Consider the following 18,435-nt stretch of genomic DNA (forward strand, 5'->3'; position numbering starts at 1 on the left):
ATTCTGATGCATCATCCATTGAAATGAACAGAAAGACTCCCCTTAATGTCCCTGGCTACATCTACGCTTGCCTCCTTCTTTGAAGGGGGCATGGTAATCAGGGTGATGGGACATTACTAATGAAGCGCTGCAATGCATATGCAGCACTTCATTAGGCAAATTCACCCCCCGTGGCAATTCTGAAGTGTCAAACTTTTGAGGAGAAAGCACTTTTGCATTGCAGTATATCATTAGCAATCTCCCATCACCCTGATTTCCATGCCCCCGGTGAAGAAGGGGGCAATTGTAGACATAGCCTAAGCGTGTCCGAAGAAGGCTAGCAATATGGGTTCTAAAATTGTTTGGTCACAAAGCTCTGAATGTTTGTGGTGCGCAGTTCAGGGACCACAGTGAAATTACACAGAAACTGAAAAGGAGGCATCATACTGAGGTCAGGTCTACACTAGACCTGAAAGTTGATCCTAGATACACAATTCCAGCTATGACAATTGTGTAGCTGGAATTTACTTATCTGGCCATCCTCACAGAGGGTGGCCAACAGGAGGAACTCTCTCATTGACCTCCCTTACTCCTTGCAATAATGAGTACAGGGGTTGACTGCTGAGCCCCGATAGTCCCATTTTGTGCATCCCCACTAGACGCACAAAATCAAACCCCGCAAGATGGATTCTGCCCAAGTGGATCTCCCGGTAAGTGTAGATGTGCCCTTAAGAATCACAAGAAGACTACATGGTGTGAGAACTCTTTGCACAAAGGATCAGCAGCAATAGCCATTAGCTAAAAGTGGAGCGTTAAGCCCCATAAAACTGTACAAAGCAATAGAGTATCTGGTGTTCAGAAAACATTCCACCCTCAGGAATTCTAGGACTAACAGCGACTGATAAACAGACATTAAGATGTTTAAAGAAAAGCTTCGTAAGGTAACATTGTGTCTGGCAGCCGTTGGGGAATCTGTAACTCCCTTTAAGCTTCATTTGTTTCTGTCTGCTCTTTAATTGTTTCTGTCTGTTGTGCAACTGCGCTCCCAACATCTGAATGTGTGCTAGAGTTGGTTAAAGAATTGTTGTTCCATGATGTGCTGGGTTGGTTCAAATATTGTTTTATAATATTTTAGTAAAAACAAAACGAAACAAAACAAAAAAACGACTGGTTAAGGTACAATGCAGCAGGACCTAAGTTTAACTATCTAACCTGGGTTCCCAAAGGAAATTCTTCTGAACCTAACGCTGGAACATGGCCCAAGATCAAAGCTGCCAGAACTTAATACCCTCTTGAGAAGCTGAAGCCCTGCGTGATCCAATCCTGACTGAGCATTGGGAGATGCTCATATGCCCCTTAAGGAGTGATGAGCATGGTATGCTTAGTGCATATGTTCTGTTGATTAGTAGCCTTGGGGGGCCCATGCCCCAAACATCATAGATGCAAGGGACAAGGGGCCAGGCAGCAGTCAGCAGGCCAGAGTCTCTAGGCATCCGGGAAGATTAGCATGGGGGACCTGGCACCTGCAGCAGGGGTCCAGCCCACCTGCACTCACTGACAGTGGTGGGGGAAGCGGAGTAACATGGCCCCAGCTCACTCTATTCTCCTGGCATGTCACTTGGGGGAAGGGTTAGGACTGCTCCTGCACTCACCATTGGAAAGTGGAGAGATATGGATGGAGGAGCAAAGTGAGCTGGGGCTATGTTTCTCCACTTCCCCCATCACTGCCAGACTCCCACTGCAAGCATGGGACCTCCGAGCACAGTAGTCCCCTGGGCCGCATTGCTCGGGGAGGTGACAGGAAGATGAGTAGAGTGGAGCAAGGGAGGCACAGGACAGGAGTGGGGAGAGGTGGGCGTGGGTGTGGGGAGGAGGTGGGGAAATCTGAATCCATGAATGGAGGAACACAAGGGTAGTAGTTACGTTGTTCCTCTTTCTTGTGGTGGAAGAGACAATTAGGTTGCTCCTCTTCCTTACAGTGGACTCAGCACTAACATCGACTACACCTCCATCCAAAAAAATAGAAAGAGAGAGAAAAAGAAAAAAGGCCCAAAAGTAAAAAGATCAACAAAATAAAATGACCCTAGCAAACCTTCTAAACCCCAAAAAGAATCAGAGCCACTATGAAGACCAACAAGGACATTGCAGTTGACATTTTTTAAGGAAGGCACTTAGATGTTACAGTGATGGGCAGCAACAGAAAACTAACATATCTCATTCCATACAGTAATTTCTAAATAATAGGAAGAGGGATAAGAGGAAATAAGAACAGAATTGTGGCTAGGTGGAGTAATGATTAGGGATTTTATCCAGTAAACATGATGGTGAGCTTGAGGCAAACTGATAAGCTTACCAGATAACCAGCCCTTTCCAGTTACATCCAGCAGTGGACAGGTGGGATTTCCAGTTAAATCAGGCAGTGGACAGACTGTTGGGGCTGGCAGGATGGACCTCTCAGCTGCAGTGGGACCACTGGCAGGATCCACAGCCACAGCTGCAGAGGGACCTACATTAAAACAGTTTACCCCCAGTTAATCATTTTAACATCCCCTAGTTATGATGAGCCTTACACCTCTAAGCCAACAAGAGGAGTGCCTGTCTCTGTCAGCCTCATGTTCAGGTACTTTTATATATGCTACAGGATACAGACCCTTCATTGAAATATATCTGAGGCCAGTGAAGATGACAAATACCTGTTGTAATTCTGCTTTTGCAGCTAGGAGGTTCAGAAAGCCCAAAGAGCAGCATCTTCTCTTTCCTCGCACACCCTTATTAAAGTGGCCAATTGGTCCAAGAACCGGTCATGCAGAAGCAAAAGCTCACTTTTTCTTAGGCCAGCAAGGACACCAACTTTAATGTACACCTCAGTCTAATTTGTGAGGCTTTCCACATCACCAGCCCACATTAGCCAATGAATATATGTAGGCATTTCTTCTGTGTATTAGAGCCTCTAGAACATGGTTTCCCAAACTGGGAGGAGTGAAGAAATTCGGGGGGGGGGGCATGAGGCAACCCCCTCATCATTCTCCCCAGCCAAAGAAAGAGCCAGCCTTTGCTTCTGGCTCTCAGCCCCTGCCATTTTATGTGGGTGACCCACCACAGCTGTTGTAACAACCAGGCAGCCAGCGAAGACCCACGTGGAGCTAAGTGCCTCCTGCAAAGATGATTGAATGTGGGTGGGAGCAGGAGGAGGAGGTTGGGGTTAGATGCGGGTCTGGGGAAGGGGTAAGAGTGGGGCATAGTGGGGCCTGGCTTTGTGGGAGGGGAGGGCATCAGGCGGGTGGCTTGCAGGGCTTGTGGGGCTTGGGTGGCTCGGGCTGGCAGGTGGACAGCTGGCCCTGGCAGCACAAGGTGGCTTTGGCTAGCGGGCAGGCAGCTGGACCCAGCAGTGTGGGGCTTGGGCAGCTGCCACATGGCTGGGGTGGGTGGCTGGTGGGTGGGCAGCTGGTCCTGGCAGTGCGAGGCTCAGGCAGGGGGGCAGGTGGGTGGCTCGGTAGGCAGTTCTGGCAGGTGGGTGGGTAGCTTGCGCAGACAGCTCTGGCAGCTGGCATGGGGCTCCGGCACCCGGCCAGATGGGGCTGCGCCCAGCACCCACAAGGGAACAAGAAAAACTATTTGTGCTTATTTTTAATTTTAAATAACATTTTTATATCAAGTTTTTGTGTTTATTTTAAATTAGAAATGGAATGTTTTGTTAAAAGAGGGTTGATGATGGTGAAGAAGAGGTGGAGGGGACACCAGGGTTTCTCAAAAATCATAAGGGGGGGCGTGATGCCAAAAAGTTTGGGAACTGCTGCTCTAGAACCACCCTACAGCACTGTCACAACCTTAGAAGGGAAAACTTTACCTGAAAAGCCAAAAAATAAAAAGTATTTGGGACAAATCTATGGTAAGAAATGTAGCGCTTTACAAATAGCTTTGCAGAAGTACAATACATTGCAAAGCACCGAACATCATATCTTAAGTTTACAGACTCCACTGAGTTCCTCCAGATTGTCTATTTAATATAGGACAATTAATTATTTTCCCATTAATTACATGCATGTATATAATCACTGATTTGCTAATAATTTGAAACAATGCTTTCAGAAAATCTACATGGGTGTCTGAGAAGCTGTGCTTGAAATACAGAAGTACAGTACTTTCAATCATAGCAATAAAATACAATTGCTTAAGTTGCCTTTATTAGCTTGGAATAAGGTAAATTTACTTTACTCTTCTTAACAAACAACTCCAGAAAATTTACTTCACCTTACCAAAGAAAGTACTTTATAAAGCATAATAAATCTCTGTCCTGTTTTGGTCTTCAAATAGACAATTAAGGCATTTATTTGGTTTCATACAAAGCATCTACAGCACTGAGACCACCTGCTTTGAATCTATTAATATTCTTTGAAGTCTCTTTCATTCTTTAACACCAAAGATGAAATCATGTGATTCAGATTAACTACCAGGCTAACTCACTCAATAGATCACATTTGCCTTGATGTAACTATTTTAAATTTCCTATATATCTTAGAGAATCATTAACAAGACTTGAATGCTGGTTTAAAACTATAAAGTGAGTAAGGCTGTGTCTACACTTGCCCCCAACTTCGAAGGGGGCATGGTAATCAGGGCTATGGGAGATTACTAATGAAGTGCTGCGGTGAATACGCAGCACTTCATTAGGCTAATTTTCCCCGTGGCATCTTCGAAGCATCAAACTCTTCAAAATTTTGAGGAGTATAGGGACTTGAAAGTAGCACAGGCACTTTGAAATGCCTGAGGCTGCATGTATGCCGACACTTCAAAGTTTGATAATTCAGAATTGCCGCAGGGGAGAATTAGCCTAATGAAGTGCTGCAAATGCACCACAGCACTTCATTAGTAATCTCCCACAGCCCTGATTACCATGCCCCCTTCAAAACTAGGGGCAAGTATCGACAAAGCCTGAGCGAATACAAATCACAACAAACTCAGTCATGTACTCTCTCTCTCTCCCCAACAAAGTTTTGTTACAAGGTTGGTTTGTTTTGTTTGTTCAGTGAAAGCATGAAAATTTGGCAACAACAAAACATTTAGCAAATTCACATAAATTTTACCAGGTTATCTGAGTCAGGGTGAAGGAAAAAAAAGGTTTAAAAAATAAAATCATTTGGTTTTGTAATGTTTAGATTCAAAATGACTTTTTGATTAGAAATTTACTTGAATTTTAAAAATGAAAAATGTTAAAAATGCTTGAAATCAAAACATTTTATTTCAGGTTGACTGAAGTATTTTCTTTGAGCTAAACACTGTAACACTACTTTTCAAAATGGCCAGTGAACTAAAAAATCCAACATTCACTAACTCTAGGTAGACACTTCTAAATCAGTGATGCATGCAACACACACAAATATAATCAGGTTTCTTTGTCCAAACTGTACTATTAACTCATTCATTTATCAAACGTATTGTCCTAATTCACCAAAGCACTTCAAACTTTATGCATGTACTTAACTTTAAGCATGTGAGTATATTAAAATCTATAGAAATTCAGCCAACGCTTAAGTTTAAACATCTGCTAAAAGCTTTGTTGAATCAGTGTATATAGGGTTTCAAGTGTGACAAGACTGTTCTAATGGGATGTTTCAAGTACATAAATAATTTATAAAAAATTTCAAAAATTTGTTTCTGAGACTTCTAAGAAAATAGTTTGTGGGGAATACGGGTTGGTGAGAAAGTGAGAATGTGAGAGAGAGAAATTAAGCAAATACATTACTTTTGCTTTTATTCCTCCTCCCTCTGCCCCCTCTTTTTTCTCTCTCCTCCCCGTTTTGCTAGTAAAATTGGGGAATTGTGACAGTCTGTACCCAAATGCTCATCTTTTTTTACAGAACTTATGATAAATCTTGTACAATGTATGCCTTGTGAGCTATCACCTGAAAACTCGCAATTTGCTGATCATTATTGTCTTGCTAAAATATGTGTGGGGACATTGCATGTAAAATTCTAAGTCATCCATATGGTATTACTGAAACATTTTGTGGCGCAGTCACAAACTACTTCCCCAGAGGCAAAAGGCTAACCAAGGAATACCTCAGGAAGGTGTCAACAAGGTCAAACAGCTGCCACTTTGACAAGTGGTTGCTCTTTGATAGGAAAAAGATGGGAAAAAAACCCTTCATCTTGATAAAGAAACAGATGGGAGTTCCCATCCACACAAACTGCTCCTCCTGCACCCTCAGATCAGATGATCCTCCAGAGAAAAAAAACACAGGAAGAGAGGACCAATGCCCACAATCTTCTCTCCCTCCATCTGTGCTGATGACATTAACACCTAAAAATAAAGGAGCTCTCATTGGACTGCGGGAGGAATCCTGACTGAAAATAAATTCACCCAATAAGAATGGTGAAATATGGCAAGAGAGACCTTTGCTTTAAATTCAATCTATCTTCTGGAGTTAAAACTACAAAACAAATGTATTATCTAAACCAACATTTGGACTGAAGTGTTTGGGAAACTCCATTTGGGGTAACACGATTTGTGCATACTATTTCCTGTTAATAAATTACAGATTTTATAGAACTTGTATTGTCCAGGAGAGAGCTGAGCAGTATAAGATGTAGATTTCTGGGGAAAATGTGGGACTGGAAATTAACTGGTGTTGCTCCACATTGTTATTCAAAAGTGGCTGGCTATAGCACTCAGGCAATATTACAGGGAGTAACTGATAGGGTGGAGGCTGTGTGGGAGAGCTGAATAGGAGTGGTTGCTCTTACAGCAAAACAGTGTAAAAGGTACTTCAGATTGCAAAAGAGAGGGAACACAGCTGTTTATCAGCCTGCATTGTCCTCTGGGTAATATATGTTGAGCCTCTCTAATCTGTCACTCTCTTGTCCCACTACACCTGTAATCCGGCATTATTTTAGTTAGCCAGACAACTACTTATCCTGGGTGTGGCCAAGTTTCCCATGGTCCCCTAAAGCTTGTTTCCAGCCACCAGTCCTGGCTCTCAGTGTTCTCTGCTGTTATTTAGCTCTAATTTGCACTTAAATATTTTCTAAGAGCCCTCTAAGGAGCGAAAATGTTGGTAATGCTGCTAGACAACATTGACCGCCTATGGTTCAGCAAATCTTCGTTTGTAGGGTTTCTAGATGTCCGCAATGTCAGGGACAATCCTGAACTTCCATGAAAAGTCCTGCATCTTGCATTTACACAAAAATGTCCCATGGCGACATTTGTGTGTAAATGCAGAGCTACAGGACTTGTCATGGAAATTCCCAGCCCCAGATGGGTTTTCTGCAGCTGTGGCTGCTGGTGGGACTCTGTGCCCCAGACGGCTCCCAGCCATAGGACCAGCACAGAAGGGAACCCTGGAAGCCCAGCAGCTAGGATCCGGCAGGGATGTGGGATGCCCCAGCCTGGCAGTAGCCTCCCAGCCATGGCAGCCTCTCAGCTGTGGGGTTACTGGTTTTCCTCCCTGCCGCCCACCCCACCCCCAGCTGGGAATCCCAGCCACACAGGGATGCTAATTTTCTTCCTCTGCCTGCTGCCAGGGATCCCACCACAGGTGCTGCCTGTCCTGCAAACCCTCCCCAAAAATCTGGCAACCCTACTTGTTTGGCATCAGTCAGATCCCGATGGTGCTGGACTAGAGAGGTTCAACCTGTACCACCAGCACCAGGGAGGAAAAACTTTAAAAAGTGGGTATTTTGTAGGGAAAAAAATTTAAAATTGTGTACTCTTTTCAACAAGAAAGAAGTAATGAAAATTAACAGCTCTACTTTCACACTGCAGTCGGAAATCTGCTATTAACGCCCTTTATGTGGGAAATTGCCTCTTTATGTTTAAAGGGATAGCATTTAAGAATATTGTAGTAGTTGTCTGACATGTGGTAGTTGTCAGAATTTCACATTTAAGAGATGCTTACAGAATGCTCTCTTATGTTTACAGTTTCTTTATGTCCAGTCAAGAATTTCAAACTTCCAAGAAACTACATAAACTGCAGTCACCTAAAAAAGCTGTGTTTGTGCAATGTATGTTCAATCACTTTGCTCAAACAGCTCCATTTCTTGGCTCATCGTTCTTCATGCATTTTGTGGGTCCCATTTACTCCTCATTTAAATGTTGTGTACCCAGGCCCCGATGCTATAAAATTAAGCACAAGCCTAAATCTCTAAAGTTAAACATATGCATAAATCTTTGCAGGATTAGAGCGCTAGATTGTAAATTCTCTGAATCATAGTGCCTGTGTTTTTAAAGCACTTAGCACAGTTTTGGGTGGTCTGTAAGTAAATCTGACGGCGGAAGAATTTCCATCTCAATTTTATTTTTTAAATGGAAAAGGCTTTTTTCATCAAAACAAATTTTCATGACAAAACCATTCTTTTGATCAAAAACATTTATTTTTGCAGACTATCTATATATAGTACTTTGCCTGGAAATATACTTAACTTTTTCTTTCATGATGGAGCTATACATTTTCAACCCAGCTCTCATAATTACCAGTTTCAACAAAAAGATGCATTTGTGCTTTAAAACATTTGGCAACAGCTCCTAAGACTTAATTATGCAACATTCTGAGTACACCGACCCTGATCCAGCAAAGCACTCAGTCAACACATAAGTAAGTAGTCTGGTGCGCAATCTACATAGCATCTTGAGCGTCGGAATCTACATTCAGTGTCACTACAGTCCATGAGATTCTCACCTGGCTGCTAACCCTGTAGGTGCCTAAACTGCTGCGCACCTAAGCTGCACAGCTGAGTATGGCCAGGCAGCTGCCCAATAAGCCCTGTGAAGGGCGCGATGCTACCTCCCTGCCAACCTCAGCACCCAGCTGCTGAAGCCAGGAGAAGGGGGCTCCTCCTCACACGTCCCAGCAGGTAACCACCAAGGTAAGCTTGCCCGACTTAAGCCCTGCCCCGACAAGCATTGGTTACCTTCCTGGAGCCCAAAGCCCTCATCCTGGGCCCCCAGTGCAGAGCCTCTCCCCACCACAACCCAACCCCCGGAGCCTGAGCCCTCCACAAACTTGTAGCCCCCCACCCACACTCCAAGCCCCTCATCCCCAGCACCACCCCAGAGCCTGCACCCCCATCATCCCAGCCCTGACCCTCTACCCCAGCCCCACCCTACAACATGCACACCAGCCGGAGCCCTCATACTCCTGCACCTCGAACCCCTGTCCCAGCCCTGAGCTGCCTCCCACACTCAGAACCCCATGGCCCACACTCTCACCACATGAATTTTGTTACATGCACCAATATGAAGATGGTGTATTGCACACTATTGCTGCATCATGCATCATCTCCACACTGGTGGCTTAAGGAAATTCATTCCCCTCAGAAGTGAGAAAAATTAGAGGGAATATGGCGCACCCAAGCTTCCACATCAACAGTTTTCTAGACGCCTAAATTTTAGGCTCTGTTCAAATCTTACCCACCAGGAGAGAGTTCTAATGAGTGATCTGTGGGAGTTTCTGCTGTGAGGGTTTCCCTTGTTGAAGCTGTTCCAATGGATAAGGCTTTGTCTACACTGGAAAGCTGTGTTGAGGAAAAGTGCCTTTTGTCAACAGAACTGTGCAAGCATTCACACTGCAACATAATTTTTGTCTCAAAAAACCATCTGTTTTCATCTGCTAAAAACTTCCAACTCCATGAGGGATTTTCTTCTTTTCCCCTCCCCAAGTTTGTGTTGTTGACAAACATGCAGTATAGACACCTCAAGGCATTTTGTTACTGACTCTGGCCTCCAGGAAGCAGCCCACAGTTCGCAGTCAGCCTCTCTGGTCAGCAGTTTGAATTCTGCTGCCATGTAACCATGACCAGCTACCCGCCCTGCCCCCTTGTGAGCTTTACAAAATATAAATTCCATTTCCAGCACCCTGAGCACCTCAAAGCTGCTCCTCGCCTCCCCCCATGTACGGGCTCAGCATGCAGTTGTCTCGTGGCATCTTCCCAGATGCCCATGCCTGGCCACCACACCACACGCTCCCCGTTGGACAGTCATGGAGGTGTTGGATCTCAGCAGTGTGTGTCAAGATGAGTTTATCCAGTCCCGGGTGAGAGTTACCGATAGGAACTGGGACACGTACAGGCATATTTCTCAGCTCTTGTGTGGAACAGGGTATGGGCAAGACATGCTGCAGTGCAGAGCAGAGGTTAAAGAACTGACACCTAATATCCAAAATGTGCAAGCTGAAGCTATTAATGCATGCTCATGACGGACTACAGTCAGGGGAGTGAGGAAAGTCTTGGGGCTATTCAATTTTTGCCAAACTCAAATCCCAAATTATTCAAGGAGTGTCCAGCCCCATAGTGACCTTCAGAGGAGGGCGGGTGGACCACCCGAAGCAGTTGAATGGACACCCAAATGCAAATAGGTGTTTACCACATTGAAACAGAGGCTAAGTACTGCCCTAGGGTTGGGACTTCCTAATCCATTAATGCCTTTTACATAGTGCACACGTCAGTGATGGACATGTGGCTGCAGCGTTAACACAAAAACATGGGAACAAACAACGCCCAGTTGTGTCTTCTAATCCAGACGCTGTCGTTCAGGCAACGCCACTGTGCCTCCAGGCAGTGGATGGAGCTTCTACAGCCCTAAATCAGGCATCACTACTTACTGGTGCACAGGATGTAAATATTGTCATACCTCATGCCGTTCTTGCTATTTTATCAGGAAAGAAATTCTCGGCAGTCCATGTGGCAAGGTGGAATCTATGGGATATGAACTTACTGATGCCTTTGGTACATCTGCAGCAGGCATCATTGTTAAACTCTGCCACCATCATGCCAACCCCAGATGAGGGGCACCTCCATTGTTGCTGCACTGAAGAAGAGCCTATGGACCTTTCATTGGTAAAAGAAACTGAGATACCTGCTGCCCCTTGCCTGTAGGTGGATGGTTCTTCCTTCTACAAGGATGGTAACGACACACAAGATGGGCCATTTGTACTCAAGATAGGCAGTTGGTGGCACACTGCAATTTACCTGGGGCATCTGCGCAAGTAGCAGAGCTACAGGCATTAGTCGTGGCATGTGAAGCTGTGAAAGGTCATGTTGTAAACACAGATACTGATTCTAGATGTGCATTTGGTGTTGTACATGATTTACTTGTGGGTAAATTGAGGTTTCCTGACGAGTGCAGGATCCCCACTACAAACTGAGGGGGATAGTGTAGAAACTCCACGCAGCCGTACAGAAACTTACCAAAGTAGCAGTGATAAAAATGAAGGCCACACAAAAAACAGACCCTCAGAGCTAGGGGAACTGAAGGACAGATGAACTAGCCAAACAAGCAGCTGTGGAAGGTAAAGAGACACAACTGATTGCTGCAACACAGCCTCTCACAAGACCCTGTTTTTCAAAGTACAGGATATCCAACATGCTGCAGCAAGGGCACGGAAGTGGTTATGGATGCAGTTGGGGAACAGGGGGCAAACTGCATGATGACATTGCTAGTGTTACCAAATGTGCTGATGGAAGCTACGATACCGGGTTATTGTATGTTGGGACACGATGGGATGTAGAGGGTGATCCACCAGATGCCGGACACCTGATGGCATCCTAAGCTTAATGTGAATGTGCATGATTATGTGAAGAGGTGTGTAATGCGCTCAATGTAATTCTGCTCCCCCAGTGAAAGTGAAAATGAAAATGCGATTTCAGATAAGACCAACACAGCCTTTCACAGTTACAAATGGATTTCATTGGGCCCCAGCCAAGGTGCAAGGGGAAGGAATATGTTCTGGTGATCATGGATCACTTTACCAAGTGGATAGACGCTTTCCCAGTGGCCCAGGCCACTACTGCATTAAAATACTGATGACTGAAAGAAGTCCCCAATGCGGACTTTCATGTTTCATTCAAAGTGACCAAGGTACCCACTTCACAGGGAAGGTGACGAAAAGTGTATGCACAGCTCTGGAGATCAAACAGAAATTCCCTTAAAAACAAGCTAAGCAAAAGATGTTTCCCATCACAGGGGCACCAGCGGTTCTCATGTCTATGAGAACCAGCCTTACTAACCCACATACCATATCTCCTTTTCAAATGCTGACAGGGTGGGCAATGAGGATGCAGGAGACTTGTGCATGGGAGGAGGGGAGCTGTATGTCACAGGTAACCAACTTGTTAAATATTGTAAATTGTTGTCTTGGTGTGTCTCACAGGACCCCCAAGCTGAACCAGACCCAACGGCTGGTGAAGAGGACACGTGAGGTGCAGCTTGATAATCAGGTGTTGCTGAAAGCCTATAGAAAATGAACCTTCGAACCACTTGGACTGGATCTCACTCAGTTCTCTTGGTAACGACTCCTGCAGCCTGGGTCACTGCACTTGCCGTTTGGGTGCACCCATCACAAGTAAAAGTACACAACGGTAAGACTCAACATGGGAAATAATAATCCTCACCTTCCCTATGGACTCCTGGGGAGCCACTCCCAGCATTAAGTGTCCCCATCCAAGTGTACCCACCTTAAAATTGATGTAGGAAATCTTCTGTGGTCAGTTAATTGTTCTGAATGGTTTCTGAGACTTGAGAGCTCTCTCAAATGTCTCGTCTTTACAGTGTTGCAGCGACTTAAGTGTCATACCAAGCATGATTCTGCAAATGGTAGAAGGAAGCATTAAGTTTTTGCCGATACAGCCAGCTGAAAAGGAGCCACTTGATCACGTGTAAATGCCAATAGTCAAGCTACTGAATTTAATAATAGGGACTGGGTTGAAAATTCGTTAGCGGCAGGGAGTTTCTGCAGCAAAAGGTGGGCTTACATCTAATCAAAACCAAATGGGGGAACTGAAGGGCATGCTTGCGTTTATTTTACGCAAAATGTGATTAAGAGAGTGGGTCTGCACAAGGAAGAATGTTGTGTTTCACCAGCTTAGCAACATTCTAGAAAGAGGACAAGCAGGAGTGGGAGCTCAACGGGTGGAGTCTATATATGGAAATGGGATATGATTGGTCAAAGGCTCACATTTTGTAACTGCCATGTGCCATAAAACACATCAAGAGAAGTGAGGTCTCTAGCTGATTTTGTACCGGGGGTGCAGACTGAATAAAGATTTGTTGAACTGAATGAAGCATCACAGACTCTTAATTCTGCCAAATGTCTGATTCATTCAATTGCCATTGGGTACCACAAAAGCCCAACACCTTCTTCAGTCAATGGATAAATATTGCCAACAGGAGGAGAGTGGTGTGGACATCAGCCACCACAGTAATTAATGCAGTGGCTTTAAACTGAACTACCAATGGTTGCTCTCATTTTTTGTGTGTGGAATAAATTTTGTTATGTGCATCACCCAGATGTGTGCCACCAATAGAAATAAAAAACCTACACATAACAGGTAGTTTTAAAAAGTTACCATAGGGATAATTATCCCAGCAAGGATAGGATAGGTATTTTAGAACTCAATAGTCAAAGGAATTAAATTTAAAATTGAGAGAAATAAAAATCATGAAATCCACAGACCACTCAAAAACCTTAGAACAGCACACTTGGGATGAGTAAAATTACCAAGAATGTACATGCATTGCGGGAAGTACCAAGAAGTAACACCACCAGTATACATTGGGAGGGGAGAGTGAAAGAGTGTATATGTGCTGATTGCTGGAGAAATCACTGCGACACCACGCACTCTCTCTTTAAGGCACTCAGTTTATCACCAGGATGGCTTATTCAGACCTCACACTGCAGCAGTTGAACTATCCAGTTCCTGACCCATCTCTCTTCCGTGGAGATGCAGTATGGGGCGGGAACAATAAAGGCAGAGGGACACCCTAACAGCAGAACTCTCTTCCTCTCCTCCCCCACTCTGCATAGCCAGCAGCAAGGTACCAGGAGCAGCTGGCCAGGGAGGTAAGGCAGAGAGCAGGAGCAGACTGGCTGCAAAGCAGTGGGGAGGAGAGGCCCCTGGGCAGACACTGCCAGATGCATGTGGCTCAGCTAATCAAGTTCACTGCACTTGAGTCACACCTGTGCAGCTGCCTGACCATGCAGGGAGAACAGGACCTAACGTAAGTAAACTTATCATTGTAGTGTAGATTTAGCCCACCCCCCGTCAGAGCTTCAATGGATGGAAGTGAGGAGGAGTTCAGGCTGAAAGCCTTCAACCTCTCCATATTCCTGAGTGCACAGAGTAAACGTAAGGTAGGGAGGGAGAATAATGTAACAAGTAAAGGTTGAGGGCCTGTTTAGAAAGCTGTAGGCAACAACAGAAGCTTAGTGGATGTGGCTCACCCTAATTTTGCCTCTCATAAAAAAAAAGGTATAGAAACTACTTTGCAACTCTTTCATGCCTGATATCCAGGGCTGTAGCAAATTCATGGGCCACTTTGGTCAATTTCATGGTTACAGGAATTTAAAAATCATACATTTCATAACTTCAGCTATTTAAATCTACAATTTCAGCGTTGTAATTGTATGGATCCTGACCCAAAAAGGAGTATGGAGGTACGGATCAGGGGTTGCAGTACTCCAACCTGTACTTCTGTGCTGCTGCTGGGAACCATGTTGCTTTCATAGCTGGGCAGCTGGCGAGTGGCGGCCACTGGCCAGGATCCCAGCTCTGAACACAGCACCATCATTAGCAGCGGTGCAGAATGATAGCATGGTATGGTATTGCCACCCTTACCTTGGCATTACTGCTGGCAAGGCACTACCTTTAGAGCTGGGCACCTGAACAACAGCTACCGCCCAGCTCTAAAGAAAGCACAGAATGATGGCAATACCACTACCCCCCAAAAATAACCTTATCTCCCCCGACTCCCTTTTGGATCAGAAACCCCAACATGACAATCACTGCTGCCCCTGCAGCACAGCGTAAAAGCAAACAAAATACCAAATTTCACAGAGGGTGACTAGATTTCTGAGTCTGTGACTTGTTTTTCCACAGTCATGAATTTGGTAAGGTCCTAGCGGTATCTCAGAGATCGTGAAGCCATAGGAAGAGCATGGGTCTACATACGTAAACACTCATGCAGACTCCTGAGCTAAACTTATCTGATGCACTGCGCTGCACTGCAGAGAGAGGGAGAATGCTAGCACTCTGAAGGAAAATGCCCCAGTTACATGCACGTAAGACGAGACTTAGGTAGCCTCCAGGTACGTTATCTATACCTCCACATGAGATGATAGAGAGGGAAAGTGCTGCACCACTTTTCCCACGAGCCAGAATTTAGTTTTAACGAGGAAAAAGGAACTAAAGTAGTGTCTGCACAGAACAGAAGAAGAGCAGAAAAGTAGTTTTGATATAGTAGGAAAGAAGACCAGAAGGAAAGACATTTGATGGAAAGTATGGAAAAAGAGCAAAGAAATGTCAATGCTGCTAATTACATTTTCTTATTAGAGCTGACTGAACATTTTCACCAAAAAGAAGTTTTTTATTAAAATATTTTATCCTAAAATTTTAAAAAACCCTCATTTTCTCAACAAAACGTAGAACAAGCACTACTTCAAAATGTTTTATTGTTTCTTCAGAGATTTGTTGCTGATCAGCACGTGGGGGGGTTAAGATTTTTCATTCCCTCTACACACAGTTTGAGGGAAAAAAAATTGAAAATCCGCCCCAAGAAACCTTAAAGCCATTTTTTTCCCCCACTATAAATCAAACTAAAATTGCCATTCCCCTTCTTTCCCCCTCTGGAAGCGTGGAGGATGAAAATTACATCCTAATTGTTGATCAATCCTCTTCCTTACATTCTAAGCATAGAATCATAGAACACTAGGGCTACGTCTACACTAGCCCCAAACTTCGAAATGGCCATGCAAATGGCCATTTCGAAGTTTACTAATGAAGCGCTGAAATGCATATTCAGCGCTTCATTAGCATGCGGGGGGCCGCAGCGCTTCGAAATTGACGCGGCTCGCCCCAACAGGGCTCCTTTTCGAAAGGACCCTGCCTACTTCGAAGTCCCCTCATTCCCATGAGCAGATGGGAATAAGGGGACTTTGAAGTAGGCGGGGTCCTTTCGAAAAGGAGCCCCATTGGGACGAGCCGCGCAGCAGCGAGCCACATCAATTTTGAAGCGCCATGGACGCCCACATGCTAATGAAGTGCTGAATATGCATTTCAGCGCTTCATTAGTAGACTTTGAAATGGCCATTTGCGTGGCCATTTCAAAGTTTGGGGCTAGTGTAGACGTAGCCAGGGTGGTTGTAGAATTTCTTTCACTGGAGATATTAAAAAACAGGTTAAATAAATATCTACCAGGGATGGTATGGATTGGGGTAGGCAATTCCCGGCACATGTGCCACACTCAGCACACAAGCCAATTTAGAGTGGCAAGTGGCAGGGGTTCTACTCCACCCCTCCTTCCCGTATAGCATGGGACGGGGCTGGAGCCCTGGCACAGGGCCAGTGCCACACGTCCTGCTGAAGCACAGAGCTGGAGCCCCACATCCACCTGGAGCTCTCTCCATGGGGCTGGGCCTAGAGCTCCCCCTTCCCCAAGCCACCTCTGTGGGGTTGGGGCTAGAGGCCTGCTGGAGTCCCCCACTGTGGCTAGAGACCCATCCCTGGAGCCCCCTATGTGACATGGGGCTGGGGCTGGATCTCCCACCATGCTGTAAGTAGGACTATTAGTGGCTTTAAAAAGTATCACCAGCACTGGGGCTTTATGTAGGAGGTGAAAAAATCAAATTTTAGCAAACCACTTCAGAAATGTTGTTGACCCCTGACATAGATGGTGCTGGGTGCTGCTGTGAGGGAAGGGGACTGAATTTGATGACATCTTGAGGTCTCTTCCAGTTCTAGGCCGTGTCTACACTAGCCAAAAACTTCGAAATGGCCACGCAAATGGCCATTTCGAAGTTCACTAATGAAGCGCTGAAATGCATATTCAGAGCTTCATTAGCATGCAGGCGTCCGCAGCGCTTTGAAATTGACGCAGCTCGCTGCTGCGCAGCTCGTCCCAACGGGGCTCCTTTTCGAAAGGACCCCGCCTACTTCAAAGTCCCCTTATTCCCATCTGCTCATGGGAATAAGGGGACTTCGAAGTTTACTAATGAAGCACTGAAATGCATATTCAGCGCTTCATTAGCATGTGGGCAGCCGCGGTGCTTTGAAATTGACATGGCTCCTTTTCTAAAGGACCTCGCCTCCTTCGAAGTCATGAGCAGATGGGAATAAGGGGACTTTGAAGTAGGCGGGGTCCTTTCAAAAAGGAGCCCTGTCGGGACGAGCCGCACAGCAGCTAGCCACGTCAATTTCGAAGCACCGCGGCTGCCCGCATGCTAATGAAGCGCTGCATATGCATTTCAGCGCTTCATTAGTGAACTTCGAAATGGCCATTTGCGTGGCCTTTTTGAAGTTTGGGGCTACTGTAGACACGACCCCTGATAGTAAGGAAATTTTTCCTTATGTCCAACCTAAACCTCTTCTGCTGAAATTTAAGCCCACTGCTTCTTGCCCAATCATCAGACACTAAGGAGAATATTTTTTCTCCCTCCTCCTTGTAAACACCCTTGAGGTACTTGAAACCTGCTATCCTTCCCCCTCTAAGTCTTCTCTTTTCCAAAGTAAACAAACCCAACTAGTTTAATCTTCTCTTGTAGGTCATATTTTCTTGACCTTTAATCATCTTAGTTGCTCTTCTCTGGACCTCAGCCCATTTCTCTACATCTTTCCTGAAACCTATTGCTCAGAATTGGACCCAGTACTCCAAATGAGACCTAATCAGCACAGAGTAGAGAGGAAGAATTACTCCTTGTGTCTTGCTCACAACACTCCTGTTAATGCATCCCAGAACCATGTTTTTTTTTTTTTGCAGTGTCACACTGTTCACTCATACTCAGCTTGTGGATCCACTATGACCCTTAAATCCCTTACTGCAGCACTCCTTCCTAGCAAATCACTTCTCATATATGTGTGAAACTGATTGTTCTTCCATACGTAGAGTAGTTTGTAGATGTTGTCCTTATTGAACTTCTATTTGCTTCAAACTATTTCTCTCATCTGTCCCAATCATTTTGAATTCTGACGCTATCCTCCAAAGTATTTACAAATCACACCCAGCTTCATATCATCTGCCAACTTGATAAGCACACTCCCCATCCCATTACCTAAACTACTGATAAAGATATTGAATAGAACTGGACCCAAAACTGACTCCATGCAGAATGACACTTGTTATTCCCTTCCACCGTGACTGTGAACCATTAATAACTACTCTTTGTGAGCAGTTATACCACCAGTTGTGCACCTACCTGATAGGAGCAGCATCTAGGTTGCATTTCCCTAGTTCACTGATAAGAAGGTAAAGAGAGGTTGTATCAAATGCTTTAGTAAAGTCTAATTATACCACACCCACCGCTTCACTTTTATCCGCAAGCCTTGTTATCCTATCAAAGAAAGCTATCAGGTTGGTTTGATATGATTTGTTCTTAACCAATCCATGCTGACTGTTATCCTTCTGCCTTTAATCTTAAGCACGGTTCTCCCTGTGTACCTAAGAACAACACTGCTATGGCAGAGCCTCACATA

This window comes from Carettochelys insculpta, chromosome 2 (genome assembly GCF_033958435.1).
Source record: "Carettochelys insculpta isolate YL-2023 chromosome 2, ASM3395843v1, whole genome shotgun sequence".
Lineage (NCBI taxonomy): Eukaryota > Metazoa > Chordata > Testudines > Carettochelyidae > Carettochelys > Carettochelys insculpta.